Raw genomic sequence first — 14,020 nt, 5'->3', positions numbered from 1 at the left:
CATGATTCAGTGTTGCTGGCAATAGGAGTTACAGTAAGACCTAAATGTAGACATATGAAGAGGAGGAAAGTTTTTTGAGGCAGAGGAGTGGAAAGGTTGCATATTGGTACAGACAAGCAGACAAACCTAACAAGTATGGTAAATAATTTTTATATTTGTAGTTTGGAGCTTATGACTAAACTGCTTGGTAGGAAGGTGGCTAATTGGCAGGTGGCAGAGGTGGGAAAACTAAAGAGAGGCAATTATGGGACTGATTAGAAATGGCAGAATCCAGAAGAGGAGAGGGATTTGGCGCAGATACTCCTGAATCTAGGAATGTAGCCACGAACGAGCTTGGCCTAGTCCCAGGCCGACCAAAGTAAATTGGGTAGATGCCACAATTACATAATAATAATAATGTTAATGTGGACATGGTCTGACTCAGGGTAAGAGTCTGCATCCCCAGCCACTCAGTCAACCTGGCATAGCTGCGACTGTCATCTTAGTAAATTTGTATTACTGTGATGAGTTACTTGTGATCAGTCTGGCTAGGCCTGGGCCTATCTAGGTGAAAATGTTTAAGTACCAGAAAGTTAAGACATGATGAGATGACAATGAGAATCAACATACTTAATGCCATAGTTAATTCAAATTTGTGGACTTTTGTCAATAAAGCTTGGGCAGATGTGTAGTATATTACTTCTTATACAAATGTGATTTCTGTTTAGCCAATTATCCCAGTCTGACACTTAACTCTCAGGGGAAACAATGAGATGAAAAAGAGCAGGCAGACAGCAATTTAAGGGCGACAAGTAAAAATGTTTTATTTTTAAAGCATATTTCACATGATATTATATGATTAGAAACAGCTGATCAGCCAGTGTGTGTTACTCAGCCGCCTCTTTTCCCTAAAAGCACAAGAATAAAATAAGGGTTTGATCAGGTTAGTTTCAACTTCAACTGAACTTTCTGTCAGATGACATTTGAATTTAAATTTGATTAGTTTTTGACTAAACAGAATTGTATATTTACCTTGCCAGAGTCACGACTCTTGGCTCTCAGTTTGTTGACCTGGGACTCTGCAATGTCAGCACGCTCCTCAGCCTCCTCCAGCTCATGCTGGATCTTCCTGCACTTGGACAGATGAACATTGGCCTGCTCCTCCTGGAATACCATATACATAGTTAAAAGGTATAGACATGAAAGGGGTTTTTGTTCACTATTAGGTGTACAACATGAATATGACCAAACTGTCTATATTGATAAAATCACAGTTTTTTAATGAAGACTCACTTGCTTTATGATGATATAGCTATCGTGCTTGATAGCTTTTTTCCGATCATTCTTGTCAACATAATTTGATACTATGTTACAGTATTGTATTTGTTAACCACAATGTCAGTTTTGCTTAATATTCTTAGTTTTGAGTATCACATTTAGCTATTCTAAATTATATGCAGTTATAACGGGTAGTGCAAAACAAATGAAAAACTACCAATATCACAGATTTTTGATTTGTGATGTGCTACTTTAATACGTTAATATGTGCAAGGAACAGGGTTTGTTTGATGAGATAAATCTGACATATAATTCTGACATTATCTATCTATCAGTATTGAAAATGAATATGTTTTGTCCTTACCGCCTCCTCAGCCTGCCTCTTGTACGCCTTCACCTTGAGCTGCAACTTGTCAACCAGATCCTGCAGCCTGGTAATGTTTTTCTTGTCCTCTTCAGTCTGTGATAGAAAGTCAATTTGCATGTTTAAATGTTTTCAATAATAGATACGTAAGATTGTGTACATGTTAACTGTCAAAGTGACTGTACCTGATAGGTGAGCTCCTTCACCCTCCTCTCATATTTGCGGACACCCTTAACAGCATCTGCTCCACGTCTCTGTTCAGCCTCAACCTCTGTCTCCAGCTCACGCACCTTCAAAAGAACAGACAATTCATACAATATTTAGGCCCCATATCTTTTCTTACATTTGTTTGACTGCAAATCTTAACACAATTGTCTTACCCTAGACTCAAGTTTCTGGAGCTGCTTCTTGCCACCCTTCATGGCCAGGTTCTCAGCCTCATCCAGGCGGTGCTGCAGGTCCTTAACAGCAACCTCCAGGTTCTTCTTCATCCTCTCCAGGTGAGCACTAGTATCCTGCTCCTTCTTCAGCTCCTCAGCCATCATAGCAGCCTAGAGGAGACAGCATACAGTGTTAATTTGAAATATCTTGAAAAAACATAATTTACTTGGAGTAAAATTAAGAACAAAAGAAATTTAAACCTACATCAGTGATAGCCTTCTTGGCCTTGTCCTCTGCATTCCTTGCTTCCTGAACAGTGTCATCCACTTCACTCTGGATCTGGACCAGGTCAGCCTCAAGCTTCTTCTTGGTGTTCATAAGGCTTGTGTTCTAAAAGGTAAAAATATTTAGTCATCACATGCCTGATTTTTACACGTTATTTAAAAACTCATTTGATTTTTGAATTCTTGAAGAAATGATTGTGTCCGTTCACCTGAGAGTGCAGAAGTCCAACGCGCTCACTGGCGTCCACCAGCTCCTGCTCAGCGATTTTGCGGCTTCTCTCGGTCTGTTCCAGAGCAGCTCTAAGTTCCTCAATTTCAGCCACCATGAGACCGTTCCTGCGCTCCACCATAGCAGCTTGTTCCTTGAGGTCATCCTGGCTCTGACAGCATCATCAAGGTGCAGTTGTGCATCCTGGTGAAAAATATCAGGAAAATATTTACATGAGTACCAAAATGTAGATGCACTGACCATAGTCTGTGCAACACCTCCATGCTTTACAATACCTTCAGCTGTGCCTGCACATTCCTCAGCTGCTTCTGGGACTCAGCAGCCTGGCGATTGGCGTGGCTCAACTGAATCTCCATCTCATTCAGGTCTCCTCCATCTTCTTCTTGATTCTCAGGGCATCGTTCCTGCTCCTGACCTCAGAATCCAGAGTGCCCTGCATGGAGTCAATCACCCTCTGGCTGTTCCTCTTGATCTGCTCCATCTCCTCATCTTTCTCTGCCAGCTTCCTGTCCACCTCACCCTTAATCTGGTTGAGCTCCAGCTGGACACGCAGGATCTTAGACTCTTCGTGTTCCAGAGTTCCCTAATGATATGAAAAATAAAATATTCATCTCTGACATTCATCTCAAACCTTTCATAATACCGTACTTTGTCAAATAAAGCCGATAGTCAAACAAAAGTTGGGTCTCAAATAATTGCCAGGGGCGTGTTTGCCACAAACAGATAAAGAACGGCCCCAAATACAGTGCGGGGGGTAAACACAACTCCTGCAAAGCATAATGTACATTTCCATCGCTTTAATTGAATAAATTCAACAATATAATCATGCTATTTTCAACCCTGTTCTGGATTACTCATCTAAAGTATTATTGTCCGATTTTAGCAACTGTGGGTGAATGTGTGTTTATGTCCCAGCCAAACTGCATTGTGTAGTAATATCTAAGCGCCACAAGATGGCAATAGCTACATTTGAAGTACTGTATAGGAGCTGTGTGAGACACTGATTTTGCCACAACATGGTCCTGCAAATGTTTGACAATAAAAGCCTTGTTAGGAAGGGAAGGGATTCTGCCCACTGAAATGCTAGAGGGCTTTTATTTTGGAACAGATACAGGACATGTTAACTTTGTATTAACAGCATTATGCTGTAACAAAAATTTAATTTAACAGGGCAGATGGGAGCAGATCAGAAAACAAGGAGGCTTCATACTAAAACATGACCTGTATATTTGTCCATGATTTAGAATTTGTTTTCAGAAGATCGCCCCAGAAGAAATTTACCTCAGCCTCTTCAAGAGCTGTCTGGATCTCAGCCTTCTCTGTCTCCACCTGCTTCTTGGACTTCTCCAGCTCATGGATGCTCTTGCCAGTCTCACCAATCTGTTCAGTCAGATCTGAGATCTCCTCTGCAGAGAGATGCATGTGTTTTTATATTGTTAAACCTACATATGATACAGTGTAAGACATATACATGTGATGAATACAATGTAACTGTTAACGTGGTCAGAACTCACGTTGCAGGTTCTTGTTTTCACGCTTCATGGTCTCCAGCTGATCCAGAGCTTCCTCATAAGAGTTCTTCATCTTGAACAGCTCAGTGCTGAGAGTACGAGCCTCCTTCTGAGCTCCCTCAAGCTCTGCCTGACCCTCCTCATACTTCTGCTTCCACTCTGCCAACACCTGAATAATACAGTTAATACATTTTACTTAGTTTTTTATCAATACAGTGGCAAATCGTTTTAGTTTTCTTTGATTTTATTTTGTTATGGTTACCTTGTCAAAGTTCCTCTGCTTCTTGTCCAGGTTGGCGGCCAGCCCATTGGCTCTCCACATCAATCATGAGGTCCTCCACCTCACTCTGGAGCCTCTGTTTGGTTTTCTCCAGAGAGGCACACTTGGAATTCACTGCCTCAATCTGCTCCTCAGCCTCCTGAAGGCGCTGGGCCAGCTTTTTCCTGTTTGGAAAAGGGTGCAATTTGTCTCTCAGTGAAAACCTTAGTTACAAATACTTTCATATGTGCAAAAATATCTGGAAAAATATTGTAATACGAATAATTACATATTTGTCAGAATCTAGATGAACATATGGAATCTAAAGTGTTTGCCCCAAAATAAAAATAAATAATGTTTGGATACATTTGTTTAAATGCAAGTATTGATACAAGCAATAGCATTGTCAGTTGAGCTACTCTATAATGCTACACTTCTATACTTCTGTCCATTTAATTGTTTGAAAGTTACTCACTTGGCTTCCTCAAGCTCCTCAGTGCGCTGGATAGCATCAGTTTCATATTTAGTTCTCCACTGAGCCACCTCACTGTTGGCCTTGGACATTCCACGCTGCAGCTCAGCCTTGGCCTCCTGCTCCTCCTCAAACTGCTCCCTCAGCAGATCACAGTCATGGCGGGCTGATTGCAGTCCATGAGCAAGAGCATTCTTGGCCTGGTGTAAGAAACGATATGCAGTGTGTGAAATGTCGAAATAACGCACACAGTTTAAGAGTACACACTTAAGTTTCTTACCTTGACCTCCTCTTCATTCTGTCTCTTCAGCTCCTCAATCTGCTGTGTGAAGGCCTGTTTGCCTCTGGTCAGCTGGGAGACAAGAGCTTCTTTCTCTTCAATTTGACGGCTGAACTCACCTTGTGTGAAAGATGTCGTGATACATTAGTTTGCATTGTGTTACTCAACAATACACAACAGATCATTCACGGTTAATTTGTAGATACCATTTTCTGTCAGGAGTCGTGCTTTCTGTGCACCCATGTCGTTGATTTGACGGACATTTTCATCATTCTTGGTCTTCAGTTCACTTAGTTGGTCCTCAAGAGTACGGCACATCTTTTCAAGATTTCCCTAATGAGGAAAAGAGAGATCAGATCAGTGATCAGATTTGATCATATTTACTACACTAATTTGGGTATTAAAATACCGCTGAATGTATTGTGTACCTTTGCTTTAGCAACAGCCTCCATGTTGCTGGAGAGGTCATCAATCTCCATCTTGAATTCACTCTTTTCCTTCTCAAGCTTCTGCTTGACGCGCTGGAGGTTGTCGATCTGCTCTCCCAGCTCAGCAACGCTGTCAGCCTGCTTCTTGCGAAGAGCAGCAGCAGTGGCTTCATGCTGCAGAGTGGCCTCCTCAAGATCACGACGGAGCTTCTGGAACTCAGCTTCGCGCTTCTTGTTCATCTCAATCTGAGCAGCAGTGGCACCACCGGCCTCCTCTAGCCTCTCACTGATCTCCTCAAGTTCCCTGGAGAGGTCAGCTCTCTGCTTCTCAACCTTGGCACGAGCAGCACGCTCAGCCTCAATCTCCTCCTCCAGTTCCTCAATACGTGCCTGTTGAATGTAGGTGTGTTGCATTTCAGGAAACTTGAACTTTTGATACACAAAAAATGAGATGTATGCAGTAATGTTTTATGTAACACAGTATGTCACCTGAAGCTCCTTGATCTTCTTCTGAAGCTGAGCACCCATTGACTGCTCATCCTCAATCTTGCTAAGGAGCTGACTGATTTCAAAGTCTTTCCTGTGAGAAATAGATAACATACATAATGAGAGTTCATGCAGTTGACTATTTTTTTAAAAGAGTGGTTCAAATTCAAAAGCAGTGTTACTTTTTCAGTTTCTCATCAGACTGCTGCTTGTCATTCTCAAGATCCATGATGGATTCCTGGGCCAGTTTCAGATCGCCCTCCAGCTTCCTCTTGGCTCTCTCAAGGTCCATACGCAGCTTCTTCTCTTGCTCCAGAGAACCCTCAAGCTGAACATTAATATGACTTTTTAATGATCACGTCCAAGAAGAATCTAGCTTTGTCAGCCTAAGTGACTTTGTAAACTTACATCATCCACTTGCTGCTCAAGCTTGGTCTTGGCCTTGGTCAGAGTGTTGACTTTGTCTTCCTCAGCCTGCAGGTCATCAAGAGTCTGCTGATGAGCCTCCTGAAGGGCTTTCTTTTCCTTGGTCAGCTTAGCAATGCTCTCATCCTGAGAGGCCATCTCCTCGGTCAGGTTCTTCACCTAAGTTTGCAAGACAGATGATGTTATTACATGGTATTCCTTAAATGTTACTTCATCTGCTAGATATATTAATATTTACAAACCTTGTTCTCAGTGGCATGTTTCTCCTTCTCCACTTTGGCCAAGGTAAGCTCCAGGTCATCAATATCCTTTTTGAGCTCAGAGCATTCATCCTCCAGCTTTCTCTTCTTGGCAGTGAGCTCAGCATTGATTTCCTCTTCATCTTCCAGTCTCTCAGTTGTCTCTTTGAGTTTGGCCTCCAGCTGAATCTTACTCTTGATAAGTCCCTCACATCTCTCCTCAGCATCTGACAGATTCTCTGATTCCTTGTTGATTTGATGAAAATAGATGTTAGCACATCAACATTGAAAAACATGAAAAAGCTCAACTGCCTGTTGATGTGTACTTACAGATGCTACTTGCAGCTGCAGATCATTCTTCTCCTGCAGAAGGGACACCATCTTCTCCTCCAATTCCTTCTTCTTGGCCAGAGCAGTAGTCAAGTCTGATTGCATCTTCTCATAGTTCTCCTTCATCTGGGCCAGCTCCTTCTCAGTTTCAGCACTCTTCAGCAGAGGCTTGATCTTGTAGTACACCTTCATCCATGGCCAGTGTTTCACATTCATGAATGAGCGGACGTTGTACTGGATGGTATATATGGCTTCCCTGTGGACAAGAAGTTGCTGTTATTGACAATGTTGTTTGTAATTTTTTATACCATCATTCAGAAATTGCTGTATTCAACATGCCTCCTCTCCATCATCTTCACAAACTCCTTTCTCATGAGGTAACCACGGCAGAGAGCCTGAGTCATGGTGACCAGAGATGCCAGCTTTTCATCTCTCATCTCCTCAAGGGTACCCAGCAGACCGGCCTTGAAGAACACCTGAAAAAACAACCCCACATGGTTCAAGAGTTCTAAGGCAAAGGTTTGCTCAACATATATAACAGTTTACCCATTGTTCCTTGGCACATGATCTGACTTGGCACCAAATTCATTACAATCAATGTAACTTCACCCCAAATTCTGCCTTCCCTCCCAGCATATTTAAAAAAACGCAGCAGAGGACTGCTGGACAAACACTTAAGGGGGTGTGGCCTCATGTTTATCATGGGAGGTAAGGAGACACAGACCAGAGTGAGCGAAAGACAGCTAACCAGCCATGAGCAGCTGCTGTCAGACTCTCCGTGTCTACGCTGGAAACACACTGGAGTTTTGACAGTCAGAAGCACATTTATGACCCTTTGTAAAAGTTTCTGTCTGGTACCTGTGTTGTAGCTGAGCTAACGTTAGCGGCTCTGAGAGGCTCTCCAATTAGTGTTTTTTTGTGTGACTGTCGGGTAGTGTCAGTACCTAGCCGTAGCCCTGCTGTTTAAATTGGGATCATCATCAAGGGAAAGAATGCTGTCTGGTCAAAGCAAAAGTCTGAACCATTGCGCCAAAATTGAAAAATACAAAGTAGAGGGTTAGCAAAAACTAGTGTAAACTCCAGTGAATGATGCGTCTCAATTAACAGATACTGTATAACCTATATATAATTAACAGGAAAACAAACACACTGGACTGAAATCACACCCTCCCTGGCAAGTACACTAAAGTATGAATACAATCATGGTTCTTACCTTGTGTGTGTCAAATCTGTACTCATCATGATTGACATCAATTGACCCAAGCAGCTTTTCTGAAGCCTTCTTGTTATCAATGAACTGACCCTCAGGGATGACACTGGCATTGAGCACCTTGTACCTTTTTATGAGAGAGTTAATGGTCAGTGTGAGCATTTTCTTTTAATCAGATCTAATTTAATTAGTATTATCTATAATTTAATCTGCATCAGAATTCTATCAGTAGAGTATCCACTGATACCTCTGCTTGAAGTCACCATAGAGGATTCTGCTGGGGAAACCTTTTCTGCAGATTCTGATACCCTCCAGCACACCGTTACACCTGAGCTGGTGGATGACCAGGAAGTTCTCCATCAGACCTGTCAAAAAAGACATTTCTTAATGACTTCTTTGAATAAAGAGTGTTTGTTGAAGCAGCACTAAATTGACAAAACCAAACCACTCCTCAAAGACTCTACTGGCATTATGTTCTCTTTGTACCTGGAGTCTTTGACTCATTGGGAATCAGGCAGCGCACAAAGTGAGGATGGGTGCTCCTCAAGTTAGTCATCAGCTTGCCCAAGTTCTCCTGTAGATTCAAAATGGTAACACATGTCATGAAATGTAACAGTTGTGAGTTTGAGTATGAACTGAGATACGGTTTTGTACCCAAGTTTGCAATGTTAAACCTTACCCTGAACTGTGAAGACACAGTCTGCATGGAACCACCCTTCTTCTTGCCTCCCTTCTACCGCCGCCAGACTCTGTTGATCATTTTAAGTAGAAACACAAGCTATAGTTAAAAATATGCAGTATCTACAACATTAAAAATATGTTTGAGTTTACTGTAGTTACTATCATACCCTCAACAACAGGAGGATACAGTACAGACAGCAGTTTAACTGAGGACTTCTGGTACAGCTGCACGACAGACTCATTCAGTGGATCCTTGTTCTTGTCCAGCCAGCCAGAGATATTGTAGTCCACGGTACCAGCATAGTGCACCAAGGAGAAGTGGGCCTCAGCTTTGCCTTTGGCGGGCTTTGGCTTCTCAAATGCTCTGTTTTTGCCAAGATGCTGGTCATACAGCTTGTTCTTGAAGGATGTGTCTGTGGCCTTGGGGAACATGCACTCCTCTTCAAGGATGGAGAAGATGCCCATGGGCTTGGGAAAAAATGGGGAGAAGTTTCTTATTAAGTGATACATTAAGTCAAGTTAAGGACAATTACATAGAATCACAAAATGAAATGATTACCTTTTCAATCAGCTCAATGCAGGCAGCCAAGTCCATGCCAAAGTCAATGAACTCCCAGATAATACCCTCTTTCTTGTACTCCTCTTGCTCCAGGACAAACATGTGGTGGTTAAAGAACTGTTGCAGTTTCTCATTGGTGAAGTTGATGCACAGCTGCTCCATGCTGTTGAACTGTGAAGGGACAAATAATTAGCATAATCTCTCGCAGGCAATAAGAATGATTCTGTCATGAAAAGTATCGACTGCTGAATTGTTGGAAATGAAGCTTACATCAAAGATTTCAAAGCCAGCAATATCCAGGACACCAATGAAGTACTGCCTTGGCTGTTTAGTGTCCAACATCTGGTTGATGCGGATAACCATCCACAAGAACATCCTCTCATAGATAGACTTGGCCAGGGCAGGCACTGAGTTCATGACCTGAATAAAAACAAGGATGTGATTTGATTTGAAGTAAATCAACCGTTTTTGAAAATGCTGGATTGCTGGTACTGAGACAAAAGAATGAAAACTGAAAATAATTTCATATTTGTCTTGGAGTCATTTGTCAATATACAATGAACTTATCAAAAGTAGAGTTAACTTGCACACTGTATCTGATGTTACAAACCTAAGAGTGACTAAAACTTTCTCAGATTTTCTTTTTCCTAATATAAATACACATGTACCACATGTAAATTAAAACAAAAAATTGATACCAGTATATCTCAGTTACCTGAGGTACAGTCTGTCCCTTGGTGACAAACTCATTTCCGACCTTCACTCTGGGATAGCACAGAGCCTTCAGCATGTCCGCTGGAGTTCAGACCCAGCAAGTAAGCAACCTTGTCAGCCTCTGAAAATAGTTCAGTGATTTTGAGTTAATACATACAGTATGTGAGCGTGCTTGTCCATCATGATATAACAGAAACCCATCTGATAAAGAACTTTACCACTGTTGTTCCCAAGCTATTCACTTTGAGCTGACATTAAATACTCACCCTCTGTGCCATCAGGCTCAGCCTGCTCCTCACGCTGCTTCTGCTTGAACTTCATGTTACCATGGTGGAGCACAGCACCAGTCATCTTGTAGATGCTCATCTTCTCTTCATTAGTGAAGCCCAGGATATCAATAGCGTTCTGTGTTCCAAAGAGGTGCCCACACAAAACATAATCACTTTAGAAAATGCATTTAAAAGAGCAAAATATATTTAAATATTTTGAAGTGAAGATCACTCACATCAGTGGCTTCCAGCTCAACTTTGTCATCAATGCTGGCCACAGTGATCTGACCCTGGCTACACATGGGGAAGTCGTAGGGGTTGGTTGTGATGAGAGACATTTCTGGGGATCAAAGAAGGGTGACAAGCTCAGTAGATGTTTTATATGAAAACTGTAAGTAGGTCTAACATTGGGCAACAACTCAATCTGCTTACCAATCAGCTCAGGTTTGTGGTTGGTCATCATCTGGTAGAAGATGTGGTAGCCTCTTTCATCAGGAAGCTGGAATGTCACTCTAGACTTCTCCAGCAGATCTACAAAAGTTGTTCATCAGTCACAGCCTGGCCAATTCTCAATTCCAGTCATTTGTAGGTACTATGAGGATTGTTACTTACATGTCTCAATATCAGCACTAGCCAGTTTGCCAGTTGTGCCGAAATGGATTCTGATGAATTTACCCTGTTTGGAACAAAGGAATTTTTAACGTCCCTCCACATGGGCAATCTGTAACAAGACCTCCTCATGTGTAGAAATCCTCCATACTTACAAAACGAGAAGAGTTGTCATTCCTCACAGTTTTGGCGTTACCATAGGCCTCCAGCAGGGATTGGCTGCAATAATCTGATCCTCCAGTGACCCCTATTATCCAGGTTTAGAATTGACATCAGAAAATGATTATATTTTCCCTTGGAAAAATATTCCATACTTAAAGAACACTGAATTGTAATCATCATACAGTGACATACTCCCACCTTTGATGTGTCCTTCTTCTTGTCTCCACCAACTGAGATTGTTGCAAAGTACTGGATGACACGCTTGGTGTTCACAGTCTTTCCAGCACCGGATTCTCCACTAGGTATAGACACAGCCTTATAAGAATTTGATCAAGATATTTGACTATGTTAAACAAAGTCAACAAATGTGAAACTTACGTGATCAAGACAGACTGGTTCTCCCTATCTGTTAAATGGAAAACAAAGGAATTAACTATGTTTTTCTGCAACAGAAACCTCATATACAGATATATTCTACATTGGTATGGTAATGACTTACCAGTAAGCATGAACTGAAAAGCGTTGTCAGAGACAGAGAAGATGTGGGGTGGAGCCTCCATACGCTTCTTGCCTCTATAGGCACTTACAACTTCAGCATCATACACTGGGAGCCACTTGTAGGGGTTCACAGTGGCACAGAACAACCCAGAGTAGGTCTGAAAGTGATCACAGAGATTAACAGTTAACTCTGTGACTCGATGTCTAAATTTTCAATATTTCCCTTTTCTCATTAGGCGGATTGTCTTACGTAGATCATCCATGCTGCATAACGCTCTTTGAGGTTATATAGCACAGAGGCTTCATTGAGATGGGTCATCATGGCCATGTCCTCAATTTTGTCAAACTTGGGAGGGTTCATTGGAGAGACGTCATCTTCTTTAACTGTCCTCTCCTGGAACAGGACATTTGTCACAATGAGGACTGATCATATATAATTACCAGTTGACTCTGACTTTATGATACCAACCTCCTCAGAGTCCAGGAGTTTGACAGTGACTTTGCCACCTTCTTTCTTGGTGATTGTTCCCTTCAAGTACAGCTCCTTGGCATCGGCCACGTAGCAGGCAGACTTGGCATCAAAAGGTTTGTTTTGAGCCTCAATTCTCTCCTTCTCTGGCTTACGGAGGTAAATGGCAGCTTTGCCATAAATGGCCATCTCCGCGTCCGTACTCATGGTGGTGGCTTATGTCTGTTAGACAATTACAAAGGAACTGCCATCTTATTACTGTTATTGCCATCATAATATTTTTTTGTTATTTTAATTAAACAGCACTTGAGCTTGAAATTTTGCTGAATAATAAACATAACCACACTGAAACCATGTCTGTCTATCATAACAGGCGGGTTATTAAAATTATTTTTCAGGCTTAGCTGGTACTGAAAATAAATACTAACATATAGTTTAGTTTTGTCCAAACCTTTGGATGAATAACTGCGGACATTCAGTGAATGAGAAATATTTTCAAGTATTACATCCTTATAAAGAAAAGTTAAAATTTAAAGTTGTCCTTACCAGACTACCTCTTCGTCAACAGTATTCACCAATCCTGTTCAAAACAGTTCTTGTTATTTAAGTAGGTGTTAAAACACAGTTTCAATTAAAAAAAAATTTCCATTAACATAACATTTCTTAAATGAAGAACATATTCAAGTGGTCTAAAGCATAAGAGAACATAGTTTTACCACAAGCAGGAACTCACAGGTCTTCACTTACACACACTGTCATTTCCTCAAGGACTCCTTATATTGAATGGGGTATTGCTGACACAGGCAAAGTTAAATATGGTATACATGCCAAATGTGGTAAGGCAGACAGCGAAAGTAGAGATCACTTAAAACGTGCTGCAAGTATATACATCTGTTGTTTCAGGTTTCAGTTAGTGTCAAGTTTTTGCTTGGCCATGCTAATTGCTTAATACTTTAATTAAAGAACAACGAGCAACCTGTATGTTTTACAGAAGTATTCTTATTTAAATATACATCAGTGTTATGTTTTCTTAAATTGTTTATTTTATTTTATTTATATTAAATCACAATACAATAAATTTGTCTACTTATCTACAGTTTTTTAGATAATAGTTCACAGCTTATTATTTCAATCATACAATTGAAACTAAATAATATAACTGTCATGAATAACAAAGGATTTTTTTTATGTCATGACCATCCCTAAAAATTAGCATTACTGATGCTGAATTGTAAGACATTCTTCTGTTTAATTGACTCTTGTGTTCCAAGCTGTTAACAACTTGTCAAGTCTGATGCTGTTCCTGTGCGTTTCATAATGAGAACATTCATTGAGCCAAACAATGATTTATACTAAGAAACATTCTATTTTCTATGAATTTTAACATTTTCCCAAAAATTTCTGAATGCCCCACAAAATTGATCATTGCTTTTAAGGACGTCACTACATGAGTTTGTCATGAAGAAAAGGAAGCCTTTATCTTCCATAACAAAATATTTATTCACCACAACTTAAAAGCCATACAAGAACATGTAACATAGACTGAATGTGGTAACAAAAAACCCCACTGAAACAATATATAAAACACAGCATAAAACATGAAAACATAAAATAATGTGGAACAAGGTTATGGCTCAGACTTTCCTTATAACATGTATACTTATATTTAACTGAGAAAAAAGTAGATCTGAAGGTTAAAAAATAATCATCTTTTTCTCCCTGATGGATTTAACTATTTTGTGGTGTTTTAATTAAATAATGGAATATCTTATTCAGCCTGAAACTCATGGGCCTCCACTGGACCTGAAGGTACTAGGCACAGACAACCCACATTTCCCCACTCTCTTTACTGTCAACAATGTTACATTTCAAATACTGTCTGCTTACGCATTTCCCCACACTC

General features: G+C 40.8%; 1 pseudogene; it reads right to left on the bottom strand.

Annotated features, from left to right (window-relative positions):
* Window positions 1-777: 777 nt before the first annotated feature.
* Window positions 778-12,852, bottom strand: LOC122875592 (annotated as a pseudogene).
* Between the last annotated feature and the right edge of the window lie 1,168 nt (window positions 12,853-14,020).

The sequence above is a fragment of the Siniperca chuatsi genome, linkage group LG4 (assembly GCF_020085105.1).
Source record: "Siniperca chuatsi isolate FFG_IHB_CAS linkage group LG4, ASM2008510v1, whole genome shotgun sequence".
NCBI classification, from domain to species: Eukaryota; Metazoa; Chordata; class Actinopteri; order Centrarchiformes; family Sinipercidae; genus Siniperca; species Siniperca chuatsi.
This window is presented reverse-complemented; position numbering and strand designations above follow the sequence as displayed.